The sequence below is a fragment of the Diceros bicornis genome, chromosome 34, assembly GCF_020826845.1.
Source record: "Diceros bicornis minor isolate mBicDic1 chromosome 34, mDicBic1.mat.cur, whole genome shotgun sequence".
In the NCBI taxonomy this organism is placed as follows: domain Eukaryota; kingdom Metazoa; phylum Chordata; class Mammalia; order Perissodactyla; family Rhinocerotidae; genus Diceros; species Diceros bicornis.
The window spans coordinates 13,785,318-13,802,515 of NC_080773.1; positions in this window are offsets into that span (position 1 = coordinate 13,785,318).

A 17,198-nucleotide genomic window follows, 5' to 3' on the forward strand; every position below is an offset into this window, starting at 1 on the left:
AAGACAAATTCCTCCAATAGAAATATGAGAGGCATGAAAATAAGAATGTCTACCTTGTTTCCAGTCCATATCTAGGGTCTAGAACAATCTGTTACTAGTAGGCAGTCAATAAATATCTATTACATGAATAAATAAACGGAGTCGTTATTTTCATGTCAAAAGTTATTTCTATATGTCCTTTACATTAATAGATTTCTTAACATGGAATGCAGAAATATTAGCTATTTCTACCTAATAGTTAAAAATAGTGCATTAATCTCACTAATTGTGTTATTTAAAACTGTATATCCTTGCTCAATTTGGGGGTTTTGTTTGTTTTTCTTTACGTGAAAGCTTGGCCTTTCTGAGAAATAGGTGTTCAAGTGTCTTATGTTGCACTGGATCCTACCAAATACTCTTTGTTTGTCCAACATTATCTTTCTATAAGCCAATACAATTTTCAAATACAACTACTGAATCAAGGACCTAAACTGAATTGAGCAGTATGTCTTAATAATAATACAGCACAACAAAGATATAGTCCGAGAATACACATGATTAACATGACAGTGACATTAGAAGCAATCTTGTTTCACCAGGACAAAAGACTAACATGACCACAGGCACACAATTATTCAGTATTTTCTGACTTGGTCAATAAAGTGGCAGGAAAAAGTTATTCCTCTTCGAAAATTAGTTTTTATGTGTTACATTCAAAGAATTGAAATATTTTAGAAGTAATAAGACAGTAACTTGCCCAACTATTATACAAATATACAAAACGTAAAAATGTACTGTGCATAAACACTTTAAAAATCTTAGGAGTAAACTAGATCAGTAATGTGCTGGAAATATAAAAGTAAAAAAATTAAATAGCATAAAAGAAACCTTGAATGAGTGGAACTAAATTCCATGTACTTGGATGGGAAGATACAACATGTTGTCAAGATTTGAAACTTCCTCAAATGTGTAGATTCAATTTAATATCAATCAAAATAGCAAGAGAATTTTTTAGGAACTAGGCAATTTGCCTCAAAATTTAACCATAGCTGCATAAGAAAATTCAAACCTTTTCCCCCAACATTTTATTATCAAAATTTTCAAACATACAGAAACCAAGTCATTTTTTTAAAATAACAAAGATGAAGTGGATTGACCTACCTGATTCCCTAAAACTTAATACAGCAATTAAAAGTGTGTGATACAAATGAAGAATAGTCAAACATGTCAATGGTTCAGAATGAAGTGTCCAGAAAAATTATAAATAGGAAATTCAACAAATGAGTAAATAACTGTTCGGTATGAGGGACTAGAAAAACTGGTGAATGATTGAGAAAGTATAAAGTTGAAATCAAATCATATCTTACAGACAAATAAATTTTAAGGCAAAAAAAAAATGCACGAGACAGAGCAGGAACCAGACACACATGCAGACAGAAATAGCAGCAGAGGAGCAGGTGACCAAGAGACTATGGTGGCTGATGATGAATTCTATATGGGATCTGCGCTTGAGCAAAAAGTGTGAAGATGCCTCCTTAAAGTCCATGTACCCCGAGGTTCAGTGAGATTTCGTTAAATCATTACTCCCTGTGAGCAGTGACACTGTGATAGCCATTGCCCTGTCATATTTGTTTTCAGGATTTTTATATTTCCCTGGAACACAGAGCAGAAGGCAGGGTTCACATCAGATGTCTGACTGTTGGACCAATATCACATCTCAGAATCCAAGACTTAGACCCAAGCGTGCTATTGGGAATGAGGACCCACCTGGGAGGATATTTACTGTTAAGCATGCCTTCTTCTATAATTGGGCCTGACATTTATTCCAAGGTGTATTATTATGATTTGAAGATCAGAATCTACAATAACATGTAATTTCCTCGTGTACCAATTCTAAGGAAGATTTAGACAATATCTTAACATTTTCACGCAGTGCACACATAAAACTATTCAGTATAAATGAATTTCCCAAATTCAGCCTCACCCAGACAAGGTCCAGTGGAAACAAAAGACATTAACATTTATTTAAGATATTCCACGCACCAGGTCTCTATTTTTCTCTATTGTACATTTAACTCATCTTGATCCCACACTAAGGGAATCTCAGACTAAGATGGTTTAATCAAAGAGCAGAGGTGACAATTCAGACCAAACTAATACAAGGAAAGAGTCAAGGAGACACTGTAGGAAAGTGGGTGAGAGGAAGAGAATCTGCAATGATCAGAGAACACCCCTTCACAGTAAAGGTGGGCTTTATCAGGGACTCGTGTCCGTTCTCATGAAAAGGCGTGATTGTCCTGACGTGGCGTAGATTCCTATCTCTGAATATTCACCCCTTTTCTTTCCCAGACAGTTTCTAAGTCTGAAATCAAACTCCACTCACCTGAGTAACCTTTGTTCCAGGATTTCTGACCCAATGTTTACCAGATTTGTCGTGAGAGGGAAAAGGTGAACCCTCGGTTATAGGTTTGGTTTTCCCGACCTCATCTCTCTAGAGCTGTGATTATTGTGTTATTTCTAGCGTCAATGACAGTGCCTCCTGGAAAAGTCCCTAAACATTTTTTTCTCAACACACCAATTATCCAAATTAATTATCTATGTTTAAAGAGAATATCCCAGGATGCTGTCAGAGGTAGCTGGAAGAAAATATTTTTCTGCACTCCCTACAGGGATGAGGCCAAATAATTGTGAGATTTAAAAAGTGAGAGCTTAGAGAATAAACACAGGACTCAGCTTATATTCTGAAAATCTCTGGGGGCATATTTCCTAGAAGAGAATTCTTAGATTCCTAAAGACCTTGATAAATTCCACCTATTACAGATTTGGTAGGAAAAAAAAAGAGGCCTTCTAAGGCAGGGTGTGGGGGACATCTAAATAAGGTAGCAGGTATTGACAGAGAACCCATCATAAAAGGTAAAATAAATTAGATGCAGTTGTGATGGAAGGTCAACTTACTATGGACTCAGAGCACATGGGAGTGAGGAAATGGAGAGGTGTACAGATCGCTCTCTCAATAAATCTAATTGTAAAAGAGTAACCAGAACTTCATGAGGTGAAGGGAAGAGTTTAAATACTGATGGGTAAGAGCTGGTAGATCAAGATTTGTTGAATTACAGTAAATATATATTTAATATGCATTAGATCAAAGTCCACTATTAGAAAAAAAAGTGGGATCCATGCATAAGTAAAGACATTAATTTCAGTTTTAAAAAGGGATATACCACCCATTTAACATAAATTTAGGAAAAAAGAATGGGTGTAAAGTGAGAATTATTCTGAATTGTGGAAGGAAATAAAGGGATTTCTCAAAAGATGGCTTCAAATTCTCTATGATGCAGGAGACAAGCATATCTGAAAAGAGATTAAAAGAAAAGAGAGATTTGAGGATAGTTGAGAATATTTGAAAGCACAGCAGTAGATAATGGCAGAAAGAGTTGAAAGATGAAACAGAAGAGATCTGTTGGGCAGAATCATAGGAGGAGTTCAGGTTATTGCCAATGAAACATTTATGCTGATGCCAATCTTCCTAGTTGTGTATTTGGCACAAAACTGCCACAGTGTAGCAATAGGGAAAAAACTGACACTAGATTCAATTAATGCTGAGGTTTTTCCAGGTCATGGTGAGGGAACGAAATAAGAAAGGAACTAAAGATACTGAAAGGGTTGACCAGAAAATTACACTAAAGAGAGCAACAAAGAAATATTGGAATGAATTGACATGACAGGAAACTAAGAATATATATAATGGGCTCAAAAGGCAATGAGAGAGAATAGGGCACTATACAGAAAAAGAGCTCCAGAAATCTGCATGGAGCCCCCTTGAGTCTTTGCTGAACACTAAGTTTTGCATGCATAGGGTGAAACCCCATAAGGCTGCACAAATAAAAATCAGATAACTGTGAACTAAACAGTTCCCAGAGCTCATTCAAAGCTGGAAAGTGTTCAAGATATGACCAGCCAGAAAGAAGAGTCCTCACTGATCACTTAGGGCATTCAGTAGAGGCACCAGGGGGCTATGCCTTAGTAATTGGACTAAATATCTCTACAAAGAGAGTTATTCTAAACCCACTTAACAAAGCTTAAATCTAGGCTTTGAAAGAATCAAACTGAACCACAAGTAAACTAACTGCATATCAGAACAAAGCCTAATACTTTTTTTAAAAAAGAAAATAAAATCCAGGCACTCAGCAAAGTCAAATTGACAATGTCCACTGTCAACTTAAAAGGCAAATTTACCTGTTACTTTACCATCAAAATGAGTATATTTGGGAACAGCCAAAAGAATTGCAATTCGGATGTGCATGTTTTGGCAAATCATAAGAAAATCCAGAAAAGAAAGGAAGGGAGCTGCTTTTACAGATATAAAGAGGGAGTAGGGAGGGGCTGTTCTAAAGGAAAGTCCTTTGGAGGAAAGTAACAGTTCAAGGCAGCATCAGCTTCTCATTGGCTGAGCTGCAGCATTTCTCATTGGCTGGACTGTTGCTAGGTGGGGAGAGAAATCTTCCTTCAGCAGCAAAGTAGTTTTACTTCCCATCCAAGAGGCAAGCATCTGTCTCTTCCTGTTTGGTGTAACTGAGGATGTGTGATAGAGCATGAGAGCTCTCCCTATGGGCCTTCCTGACTCCAACTTAGTTAAGGTTTCTCTTATTAATTTCCACACCATCATCCAATTAAAAATTATGAGATATGCCAAGAAACTAGAAAGATATGGCCCACAAATAGGAGGAAAAATCGTAAATAAAACAGACCCATGTATCTTTTTTGGTTTTTTTAATCACTAGAGGGGATTAACAATAGATGACACACGGGAGAAGAGAAGATCAGTGAACTAGAAGAATATCAACAGAAACTATCCAAAACTAAGCAAAAGAGAGAAATAAAAGATTGAATTTTTAAAAGGTAAAAGAGTTTCATTTACCTGTGAGATAATATTAAGCTGGCTAATATGCACATAATTAAAATCCCAGAAGGAAAGGGGAGAAAATATATATTTTTGGAAGGAATAATGGCTGATAATTTTCTAAGTTTGATGAAAACAATAAACTCACAGATCCAAGAACCACACACTGAAGCTCATAAAAATTAAATTCTTGAAACCTAGAATTAAATGAAAAATCTTAAAAGCAGGCAAAGAAAAATACACGTTAGAAAAAAAAGGAACAAAATAAGAAATACTTATGACTTCTTATCAGAAATTATTCAGACCATAAGACAATGGAATTGCATCTTGACAGAGCTGAAAGGGAAAAACTGTCAACCTAGACCTTTATACTCAAATAAAATATCTTTCTCAAATGAATTTAAAATACAGACTCTCTCTGATGAACAAAAACAGAGAATTTATCACCAACATACATTTACTATTAGAAAAGTTAAAGGAAGTTCTTCAAATGGAAGAAAAATGATACCAAATGGAAACCTAGATATACACAAATAAATAATGAGCAGTGAAAATGGGAAATATGTAGATAAATATAATAGGGTTTTTTAATTTCTTTAAAATATTATTTTTAAAATAAAAGTTATAACAATATGTTGTCAGGTTTATAACATAGGTAGAAGTAAAATATATGACAATTGTATAAAGAATGAGTGGGGGAATGGAAATATGTTGTTGTAAGGTTATTATAGTACATGTGAAGTGGTCCAACATTATTTGGTGGTAAACTGTGACAAGCTGTCTATTGTAAACCCTAGAGCAACAAGAATAACAACAATAAAAATAAGATATAAGGCTAATAAGCCAACAGTGGAGATAACAAGAATCCCTAAAATATACTCCATTAATCCAAAAGGCAAAAGGAGGAAAAATATACAACAGAGGGGGATCACAGAGAGAAAATACCAAAAAAGGTAGATTTAAACACAATGGTATCAATAAACACATTATAAATCGTCCAAACACTCCAATTAAAAGGCAGAGATTGCTAGGCTAGATAAAAAAGCAAGATCCAACCATTAGCTATACATAAGAAATTCATTTTAAAAATTAATATGAAGACATAGAGAATAATTCAACACTCATATGCAAAAAAAAAAAAAAAAGAAGAACCTGGACCCATGCCTCACACCTTACACAAATATTAACTCAAATTTGACTATAGGACTAAATATAAAAGTTAAAGCTATAAATGCACCAGGAGAAAATATTCGCTTCCCTGAGGTAGGTGTAAAGTTCTTAAATAGAACAGAAAAAGTGCAAACCATAAAAGAAAAATTTGGACTTCATAAATACTAAAAGCTTCTGCTCTTCAAAATTCACAGTTAAAAAAATAAAAAGGCAAATCACAGGCTGAAAGGAAATATTCACAATACTCTATCTAATTCATACCCAGAATATATAAAGAACTCTTACAAATCTATAAGAAGAATACAAACAACTCAATTTTAAAAATGAGCAAGGGGCCGGCCCGGTGGCGCAAGCGGTTAAGTGCGCGCGCTCCGCTGCGGCGGCCCGGGGTTCGCTGGTTCGGATCCCGGGCGCGCACCAACGCACTGCTTGGCAAGCCATGCTGTGGCGGCGTCCCATATAAAGTGGAGGAAGACGGGCACAGATGTTAGCCCAGGGCCGTCTTCCTCAGCAAAAAAAGAGGAGGATTGGCGGATGTTAGCACAGGGCTGATCTCCTCACAAAAAAAAAAAAAAAAAAAAAAAATGAGCAAAATATCAGTCATTTCCCAAAGAAGATATATAAATTGTCAACAAGCACTTGACAAAATGCTAGATCATTAGTCATGAGGGAATGCAAATTACAACCACTGTGAGATACCACTACACAACCACTCAAATTGTTAAAATTAAAAAGACAGACCATGAGGAGCAGCTGGACCCCTCATATATTGCTGGCAGGAATGTAAAATGTTCAACCACTTTGGAGGACAGTTTGGCAATTTCTTATAACATTAAACATATACTTACCATACAACACAACAATTTCACCTCTAAGTATTTATCCAAAAGAAATGAAAATGGATGTCCACACAAAGACTTATACATGATGTTCATAGCAGCTTTATTCATCATAGCCAAAAGTTGGAAAACCCAGTGAATAGATAAGCAAATTAGGGTATATTCATAGAATGGAACACTGTTCAACAGTGAACAATGATATAATTGAATGGAATTCTGCTCAAGAATGGACAACTGATACAATAACATGGATAAATCTCAAAAACTTTCTGCTGAACAAATAAGCCAGGCACAAGAGAGTACACACTGTATGATTCCGTTTACATGAAATTCTAAAAAAATCAAAACTAATCAATAGTGACAGAAAGCAGATCAGTGGTTGTCTAGTTGCCTATAGCTGGGGAGGGAGGTGAAATTGACTAAGAAGAAACATGACAGAGCATTTTGGGTGGTGGAAATGTTTTATGTCTTGATTGTGGTAGTGGTTCCATGGGCTTATACATTTGTCAAAACTCACTGACCTGTACACTTATAGTGGTGCATTTTATGTCAAGCAAATGAAACCTCAATAAAGTTGATTTAAACAGAAAAATAGACTTTCATGTCTCAGTAGGATGGAGTAGTTTGAAGCAAACCAATGCTTCTGCTCAGAACAACTAGAAAAGCCAAATCAATTACTACAATCATATTTTAAAGGTATTAGAGGGCCGGCCCCATGGCTTAGCAGTTAAGCACACGCGCTCCGCTGCTGGCTGCGGGGGTTTGGATCCCGGGCGCGCACCGACGCACCGCTTCTCCGGCCATGCTGAGGCCGCGTCCCACATACAGCAACTAGAAGGATGTCCAGCTATGACATACAACTATCTACTGGGGCTTGGGGGGAATAAATAAATAAATAAATAAAATTATAAAGGTATTAGAGAGCAACAGGATTAAATAAATAAAATTCCAAAGAGAAAAGAATCTTTCAGACAAATGCTGAGGATCCTCGGGTCTCTCTGGGGTCACTGGCAAACTCTGGGTATGGTCCAAAGACTGTGAATCTGGGCTTGTTCCAGGCACAGGGCGCTGCTGAGACGCAGAGAAATCAGCAGAACTTTTGGAAGTCGTATAAGAGTGGAGAGATCACGTGGAGACTTGAGGGGCTTCAAGAAATTAGTTTCCGACTTAAAACAGTTGCTGAATTGCGAAACTTGGCAGAGCCAGAAGCTAAATAACTAACCCAAAACCTCAGAAAACCAGAGTTGAACTTCCCATGGTATCCAGGTGCTTAAGAGAGAAAGTCCCAGTAGGGAGAAGGGCCTTGAGCACAACAGGTGACATGTGAAAGTTCTCTAGGGTGTAGTAAATTGCCACTGAGGATCCACAGTGACTTTCTCCCTTGGGGCATTTGCCAATCTTGACTCAGAAATGGGCTGAGAACTCAGATTTTACCCTGAGCAAAGGTCTGCTGCCAGAGTTCAAAAAGAAATCCAAGTGGCTTCCTCCTCAACTTTCTGTGTGAACCTTTTGGCCTGGCCCGAGGCATTGACTCAGGCACACCGTGCTCTGGTCACTAAGCTGAAGCTGACCGGAAAGTCTTCCAGGGCTGAGGCGGAAGGACACAGGACACAACACACACAGGAAGAACAACCCCAGAGGGCACTTGTGCTCCCCCTGGAAGCAGAGAGTTTACAATTGTTGGGGCGCCCCAAAGAGGACACGCATTGGTCAGGTGGAGAGGTTAACAGGGCCCATGTGGCCTCTTGGCCTGAGCCCTCCCACCCCAGGGCTGCCAGACCAGTCCAAATGGTGCAGTCCAGTCCTTGCGTTCAGAGGGAACGCCTGAGGCAGGCAGTTCCAAACAGTTTGCTTTTCCATGACACCAGTTCATCCACCTCACGAGTGTGGACAATATCTAAAGATGTTTTTGCATGGACCGCGCAGGAGCCAGGGCCACCTCCTGCTGTCTCCTGGTCAGTTCTATCAGGTGTGATCTTAGGATCAACAGTCAGTTTGAATTCAAAGCACATGCGGCAATTTGGAAAACGAGCAGAGGCATTCTTCCTTCGGAGGGGAAAGCTTCCAGGAACAGTTTTGAAACACAAAAGATCATTAATCCCCTCCCTCTCTCCCATGCTTCCCCCAGATGCTGAGATTTTTCCCCCTCCATTGCTACAAAATTAGTGTGTCCCACTCGGCAATCATAACTTTACATTTTTTTTCAGCCATCCCCTACTCTCACTCAGATGTTTCATCTGGAAAGGTTGTATGAAACAAAAGCATTTTCACAGAAAAAACATTTTTTATATAACCACAAAGACACATTATATACTACTGGGTATTTATCCAAAGAACATGAAATCAAAAAGATTTACGCACCCCTATGTTCAATGCAGCATTGTTCACAATAGCCAAGATATGGAAACAACCCAAGTGCCCATCAATGAATGAACGGATAAAGAAGATGTGGTATATATATACAATGGAATACTACTCAGCTATAAAAAAAAGACAGAATCGTGCCGTTTGCAACAACATAGATGGACCTTGAGGGTGTTATGCTAAGGGAAATAAGTCAGATAGATAAAGACAAACACCATATGATTTCACTCATATGTGGAAGATAAACAAACACATGGATAAGGAGAACAGATTAGTGGTTCCCAGAGGGGAAGGGAGCAGAGGGAGCGCAAAAGGGGTAAAGGGGCAGACAAGTCCGGTGACAGATAAAAACCAGACTGTTGGTGGTGAACACGACGCAGTCTATACAGAAACTGAAATATAATAATGTACACCTGAAATTTACACAATGTTATAAGCCAATATGACCTCAATAAAACAATTTTAAAAAAAGAAATTGGGATGAAATCCTGAATTTTCAAAAATTTCAAAACGGGTTTACATAATCTCCTACCCCTTTAATCCTGATCATTTATCCAGTGAGTAGTCTGGAAATGATCAATCCCTTTGTGGGATCGCTGCATTTAATAATCAAACTGGCTTCGTAAGGTGTGTGGACCAGGAGAAAGGTGAAGGAAGCAAAGTCAGATTATCAGTCCATTGTTGCAAACTGCACATAATCCGGGAAGCTGAACACAAGTCAACAGACAGGAGACATCACCCAAGAGTGGGGTCCAGAGTCAGATCTGTCAGGAGTGGGTGGAGGGGTCACAGTCCTCATAATGTGCTCTCCTCCAATTTGCAGCTTTGGGGCAGGAACCACGAGTTAGGAATGCAATCAGTCTGCATCAGAAATACAGAGCTGATCAGGAGCTCGATTGTAGATAGTCCTGAACAAGCCCTTGCCTGCGGGCGTCTGTAAGTGACCCAGATGGTCCTGCCAGCATGCACGATGTTGTCACAGGTTTGGCCCCCACAGAGGGATGTCCTAAATCTGGGACACTCCCAGAGCCTGAGTTCTATTTATTGCACGTACACCTGCTTTCAGGTTTTCACTTAGAGTCAGGACCAGGCAATTAGGATCTGTTAATTCAGGATTTTTTTTTATAAAGCCAGCAGATTTTCTTCAGCAGCAGCAAAGATACCACAGAGCCAGACAGCCATGTTCCAAACCCAAATGACAAGCAAGGTTTTCCTAAGCCCTTTTTATCTGGTCAAACTCAGAGTCCAAAATGAGATCCACTCAAAATGTGCACCTCAGGCCAGAAAATCATCAGCCTCTAGAGGTTGTCAGATCATATGATTTCACAGGAGCTCGTGAGCAAACTGAACACTGCTTCTTAAAACTACAAAAGCGTATCTCCATCTAGAGATTGCCTCTTTTCATGTTGTCTCCTGAGACTCCAAGAGGCAAAAATCATAGACTCATAGTAAAAAATGATCAACTATGGTGACTTGTTCTCTTTCCAATAATCAAATAATTTAATTCTAATCCATCCACCAGTGGCAAAAAGCAGGGAAGCCCAGGGCCGGCCCCGTGGCTTAGTGGTTAAGTGCACGCGCTCTGCTGCTGGCGGCCCGGGTTCGGATCCCGGGCGCGCACCGACACACCACTTCTCCGGCCATGCTGAGGCTGCGTCCCACATACAGCAACTAGAAGGATGTGCAGCTATGACATACAACTATCTACTGGGGCTTTGGGGGAAAAATAGATTTTAAAAAAAACATTAAAAAAAAAAAAGCAGGGAAGCCTGTCCCACTAACACTTTTTCTTTGCAGCTTTTATGATGATCCTTCTAGCATTTATTAAAAGCATTTAACATTTTATATCAATTTTCACCATACATCTATATGCAAGAGTAACAAGATACAAAGCAATTAAAATATCTCCCTGTTTTTTCCTCATTGAAAATTTACTCAAACTTCTAGCAGTAAATTTAGCATTTACAAGGTTAATATTACAGCTTTCAAGGCAAATCCTGGCTGCAATGCAAGTGGAGAAGGGGGAGAGGGGATTTAGTAGCCGCTTCTCCTCCTCCTGGAGGAGAAAACAAAAACTAAAAGCATCACTCAGGCTGCATTTTCCCCTTCACTTTAGCCAGCATGCCAAAAGCCACTGGGGCATCCAGTGAGCCAACTCTCCTGGAGATGACCTATTATTTTCATATTCCATCGATAACTTTACCTCTCACAACAGACTGCACCTCAATGCTGTTTCATGCCATGGATGACTCCACGGTCACCCAGGCACCAAAGGTTCATCATACCCCACCCTTTCATCTTCATTTCCTTTTCTCAAATGATGCTTTTGCTGAATTTCAGTGAGTCAGGAGTCTAGCAAATCCCACTTCTGACACCAATTGTATCAGAGGTCCCCAAGCCCACCACCCCCAAGTTCAGCAAATTCACCAAGAGGACTCACAGGACTAAGCATCTAGTCATATTCATGGCTATGATTTATTATCCCAGGATACAAGGCAAAATCAGCAAAGGGAAGAGGTACATGGGGCAAAGTCTGAAGGAAACTAGGTACAAGCTTACAAGAGTCTTCTCCCAATGGAGTCACATAGAATGTGCGTAATTCCTCCAGCAGTAAGTTGTGTGGTATACGGTACAGTAATAAAATGGAAGAACTGCTGCTATATCCAGCAACTTGGATGACTATCCCATATATAATGTGGGCAAAAGAAGCCAGCCACAAAAGAGTACATACTGTATGATTTCACTGACGTAAAGCTCAAACTTCAGCAAAACTAATCTAGGTTATTACAAGTCAAGACAGTGTTTAGCTCTGGGAAGAAGGTCATGTTGGAAGAGGCGTGAGGGGAACTTTCTGGGACTCTGTTAACGTTCTGTTCCTTGACTGGGTACTGGTTATATGGGTATATTCATTTTACAGAATTCATCAAGCTGTGCATTTATTAATGATGCATTCTTCTTTATGTTATGCTTCTATTAAAAAGTTTGTTAAAAAACCAAAAAACTGTTAAAGTTTCAATTCCTTTTATTTCACTACATTTTTTATCATGTAACATTTTTTGATGTATGGGTCATAAGATTTTATTTCTTGTTTTGTTTTATTTATTTATTTTAGTGAGGAAGAGGGGCCCTGAGCTGACATCTGTGCCAATCCTCCTCTATTTTGGATGTGGGATGCTGCTACAGCATGGCTTGATGAGTGGTGTAGGTGTGCGCCCGGGATCCAAACACACAAACTCTGGGCTGCCAAAGCAGAGCACATGGAACTTAACCACTATGCCACCGGGCCGGCCCCATGAGTTTTCTGTACCTATGTATAAGTAACTAAATATGAAGACTCTACTATAGTTTCTAATATCATATCTAACTCCTCCAACTCAAAGACCTATGATAACCTTCACAAGCGTAAATAAGAGGAAGTTCTGGCATAAATCCGGGTCCTCTTTTTTATATCTCATACTAGGATTTTTCTACCAATGTGTACTTGGATGTCGCTATACCACCCACCCACCCACACACACACACGTGAATTCTATCTTTGTTTTACAAATAGAGTGTCACATTATACATCCATTTCTTGATGTTGTTATTCTCACAACACTACATAATGCTAATATCTCAAGTTTGGCTTGTATTTAACTCATTCTTTTATCTATCTACTTAGTATTTCATAAATGATGTATCACAATTCATTCAACCACTCACTAATGGGAATTATGGTTGCTTTAAGTTTTCTGCTTCTACAAACTCTGATACAATGAAAATCTCACATGTGTACCATTATGTATTGATACTTTTATTTCCATAGGGTAGACTCAAAGAATATCTCTGGATTGAAAGCTATGCATATTTTTTACTGCAATATATAATGCTAGGGGCAGCCCCAGTGGCCTAGTGGTTCAGTTCAGCATGCTCCACTTTGGTGGCCGAGGTTCAGTTCCTGGGAGCGGACCTACACCACTTTGTTAGCAGCCATGCTGTGCTGACGGCCCACATACTAAAAAACAGAGGAAGGATGGCATGGATGTTAGCTCTGGGCAAATCTTCATAAGCAATATATATATAATGCTAGATTGATTTCCAAAATTTCTGTAACAAATCACATTGCCACCAGCAACATGTGAGAGGATCCTTTCCCTAGCATTCCCACCAGCATTAGCTTTATAAGTCATTTTCGGTTTTGCCAATGAATGGATATACCATGATGTCTCATTGTTGCTTTAACTTCCATTTCCCTGGATACTAACATCTTTTCATATGTTTACTGGCCTCTTAGATTTTTGATTCTATAATTTGTTTATTTATATCCTTTGCCCAATCTTCTACTTGGTTATTGTTCTTTTACTTGCATAACCATCTTTCATCTGCCTTGCATGCTATAATTTTGCCCATCGCCTTTTTTATACATCATCTGCCATATGATTCTTACATTGTCAAATATATTAATATTTTATTATATGGATTTGAGGTTCCTTATTTTAGTTAAGGGGACCTGCCCATCACAAAATTGTACATAAAATCTCTTCATTTTCTTCTAAGATTTTTGTTGATTTTTTATCCTTAAGTATTTTATCCGTTTGAAATTTGTTTTCTGTATGGCGTGATATAGGGATCATACTTTATTTTCTTCCAGTTATGCCAGCACCATTTTTTAAATAAACCATTTGCTGGTCCTCCTACCAAATTCAAATACCACCTTTACGTGTAATAAAATGACACCTTCTCTGGACTCTACTTCTAATGTCCCTGATATATCTGCCTGGTCACATGGCAGTACTACACTATCTTTATTACAAAGGCTTTATGGTGTGTTCAAATATCTGATAAGATTAACTGCCCTTCTGTTTTATTTTCATAATTTTCTTGCTTTTCGTGAGCCATTTATTCTTCCATATAAGCTGTAAGATTATTTTACTTGATTAAAACATCCTTCGGGAATTTTAATTGGTACTATGTTGAATTTATAAATTTTTGGAGAAATTATATGATTAAGTTATTAAGTTCCTTATTCAAAAGCATGGCATGGCTTTCCATTTGTGCAGACTTTGTTTTATGTTTTCTGAAATGATTTTATAGAGTTCATTTCATATAGGTCCTATATCTCTCTTGTTTAATGTATGGAATTTTAAGTATTTTGCTGGTCATCATTTCTTACTATGGTTTATTTCATAGTCATATCTTATTTTGTATTCTTTCAACACAGACTCACCAGGCACATAGAACATGTAGAAAAACTCTTCACTTCCGCAAATAAGTATGCGCTTATCCATTTACACCACTCAGGATAGGCTCAGTTATGCTGCAATAACAAATAACCCCCCAAGTCTTGGTGCTTTAACATAATACAAGTGTATGTATTATTCATAATACATGTCCGATGTGGATCAACAGGAGGCTATACTCATTCTAGTCACTAAAGGACCCAGTCTGATTGACAGTCATCTCAAAATGTGTTTCCATGATCACTACAGCAATGGGGAAGGGAAGGAACAAATTACACATGGTCACTTCTGCTCACATTTCTGCTCAAAGTATGTCACGTGGCTATGCCTAACACGGTGTGAAGGAAAAGAAACTGAATAGTTACCAACAGTCCAGATGACTACCACAATGTTCTTCTGGAAGCATGCAACGTTCTCATCTCTACTTTCATCACATTAGATAAGGACAAGGGTGAACAGTAATATTTCTGTGTCATAAGGAAAATAATAGGGGTGGCATCAGCATAAGTGGTGGAGTAAGGACCACCAAAATTTTTCCTTCTCCATATTAATGAGAAAATTTGCAAAAACATAGTCTAGAATCCACTTGTTCAGAATTCTAGAAATTAATCAAAGGCTTGCAGCAATGTGAAGAACATTTATTCAAGAAAAATGGCTGAATTTCACTAAGAACAGTGAGAGTTGTGGCATTTTGACTTACCCTTGTCCCATCTCCTTTTCTCCAGCTCCACAGTAGCCTTGAAAAATAACACCTCTCATACAGGGTGAAAACCAGCAGTCACCAGAGGCAGCACAATGGGGCTGGAGCTCTTTCACAGCCACATTCACAAAGACTCGTCATTATTCTACCTGTCTGGTGCATTTCTGGAAGACCTCACTTGCAAGGCTGTCTGTATTTGACCTGACTTAGAGTTTTCCCAGTGAAAAAACCTTCTCACAGGGGGTGGCATTTGCCAAAAGAAATTACAGGCAATTGTTGAATTCTGTGGCTGCCTGAAGTGGTAGATAACAGTACAGGCAAACAATATGCTGACCGAAGAGCTTAAAAGGAAGAGCTGGAGAAAGAGATGTCCAGAGGACCTTTGAAAATCTCTGACACAGTCTGAGAATCTAGAAAGCCATGCACATGCACAGAGCTATGAGCATGTACAAGGTTGTGTGCATGCTCAGGAAAGACCTGAGAAAGTCCTAAGCTCTCACCTTGTGTTGACCTTGAGGCCCTGCACAAGCAGAAAGTGAAGGCTAAGGCAGAGTTTTAAACAGCCTGACTAAGCGTTGAAAGCATGCCCCAACACACACACAGAGCCCCTCAGCAAAAACTGGGAGACATATTGGTTCCAGGTATTTCAAGAAATCTCTATCCAATCATTAACTAATCCATAAGCTAACTGAGCAGAGATTTCAATATCCACACACAACAAAGAACAAAGACTTTACAGAACTAGTTTATAAAAGTCAGAAAAATCACTAAACAAATAACTACTACCACAAACAGCAAGAAAAACAAACCTTTGGAAGAGGGGAATACATGATTTCCAGAGTTGCCCATTATAACAGTCAAAATGTCCAGTTTCCAACAAAAAATATTATGAGATATGCAAAGAAACAAGAAAGCATGGCATGAAGCAAATGTTATTAAAATATTCAAAAATATATATTAAAAGAAACAAGGAAATTAAAATAGTATACTAGAAAAAATATATTTAACACAAAACAGAGCAGTAATGGAAGAATAGAGGAACAAAAAAGATAGAAGATATATAGAAAACAAACAGCAAAATGGCAGATATAAAGCCTACCTTTAGTAATTACAATAAATGCAAATAGATTAGATACTCTAATTAAAAGGCAGAGATATGCAGAATGAATTTTTTAAAAACATGATCCAACTACATGCTGTCACAAAGAGATACACTAGATTCAAAACACATACAGGTTGAAAGTAAAATGATGGAAAGATATACAATGCAAACAGTAACTAAAATACAGCTGGAGTGGCTGTACTAATATCAGATAAAATACGTTTTAGGACAAAAATTGTTACTAGAGACATTTTATAATAAAAAGAGAATCAATCCATCAAGAAGATATAACAATTATAAACATATATGACCTAACAATAGAACTCCTAAATACATAAAGCAAAAATTGACAAAATTGAAGGAAAAAATAAATAATTCAACAATAATAGTTGGAAACTTCAGCACCCTACTTTCAATAGTTGACAGAACAGCTAGACAGAAGATCAACAAGAAAATAGAAGATTTGAACAACACTATAAACCAACCAGACATAATAGACACGTACTTAACACTCCATCCAACAACAGCAGAGTACATATTCTTCTCAAACATGCATGAAACAATTTCCAGGATAGAGTCACATGCCACGCCACAAAACAATCCTCAATAAACTTACAAGGATTTAAATCATACATACAAAGTATGTTCCCCAGCAACAATAGAATTAAATTAAAAATCAACGACAGAAGGAAATTTGGAAAATTCACAAATATGTGGAAATTAAACAACAGACTCTTAAGTCAACAATGAATTAAAGAAGAAATCACAGGGAAATTAGGAAATACTTTGAGATGAATGAAAATGAAAATACAACACATCAAAACTTATGGGATCCAGTGAAAGCAGTGCCCAGAGGAAATTTATGCCTGCAAATGACTACATTTTTTTAAAATCTCAAATCAATAACCTAACCCTCCATCTAAGA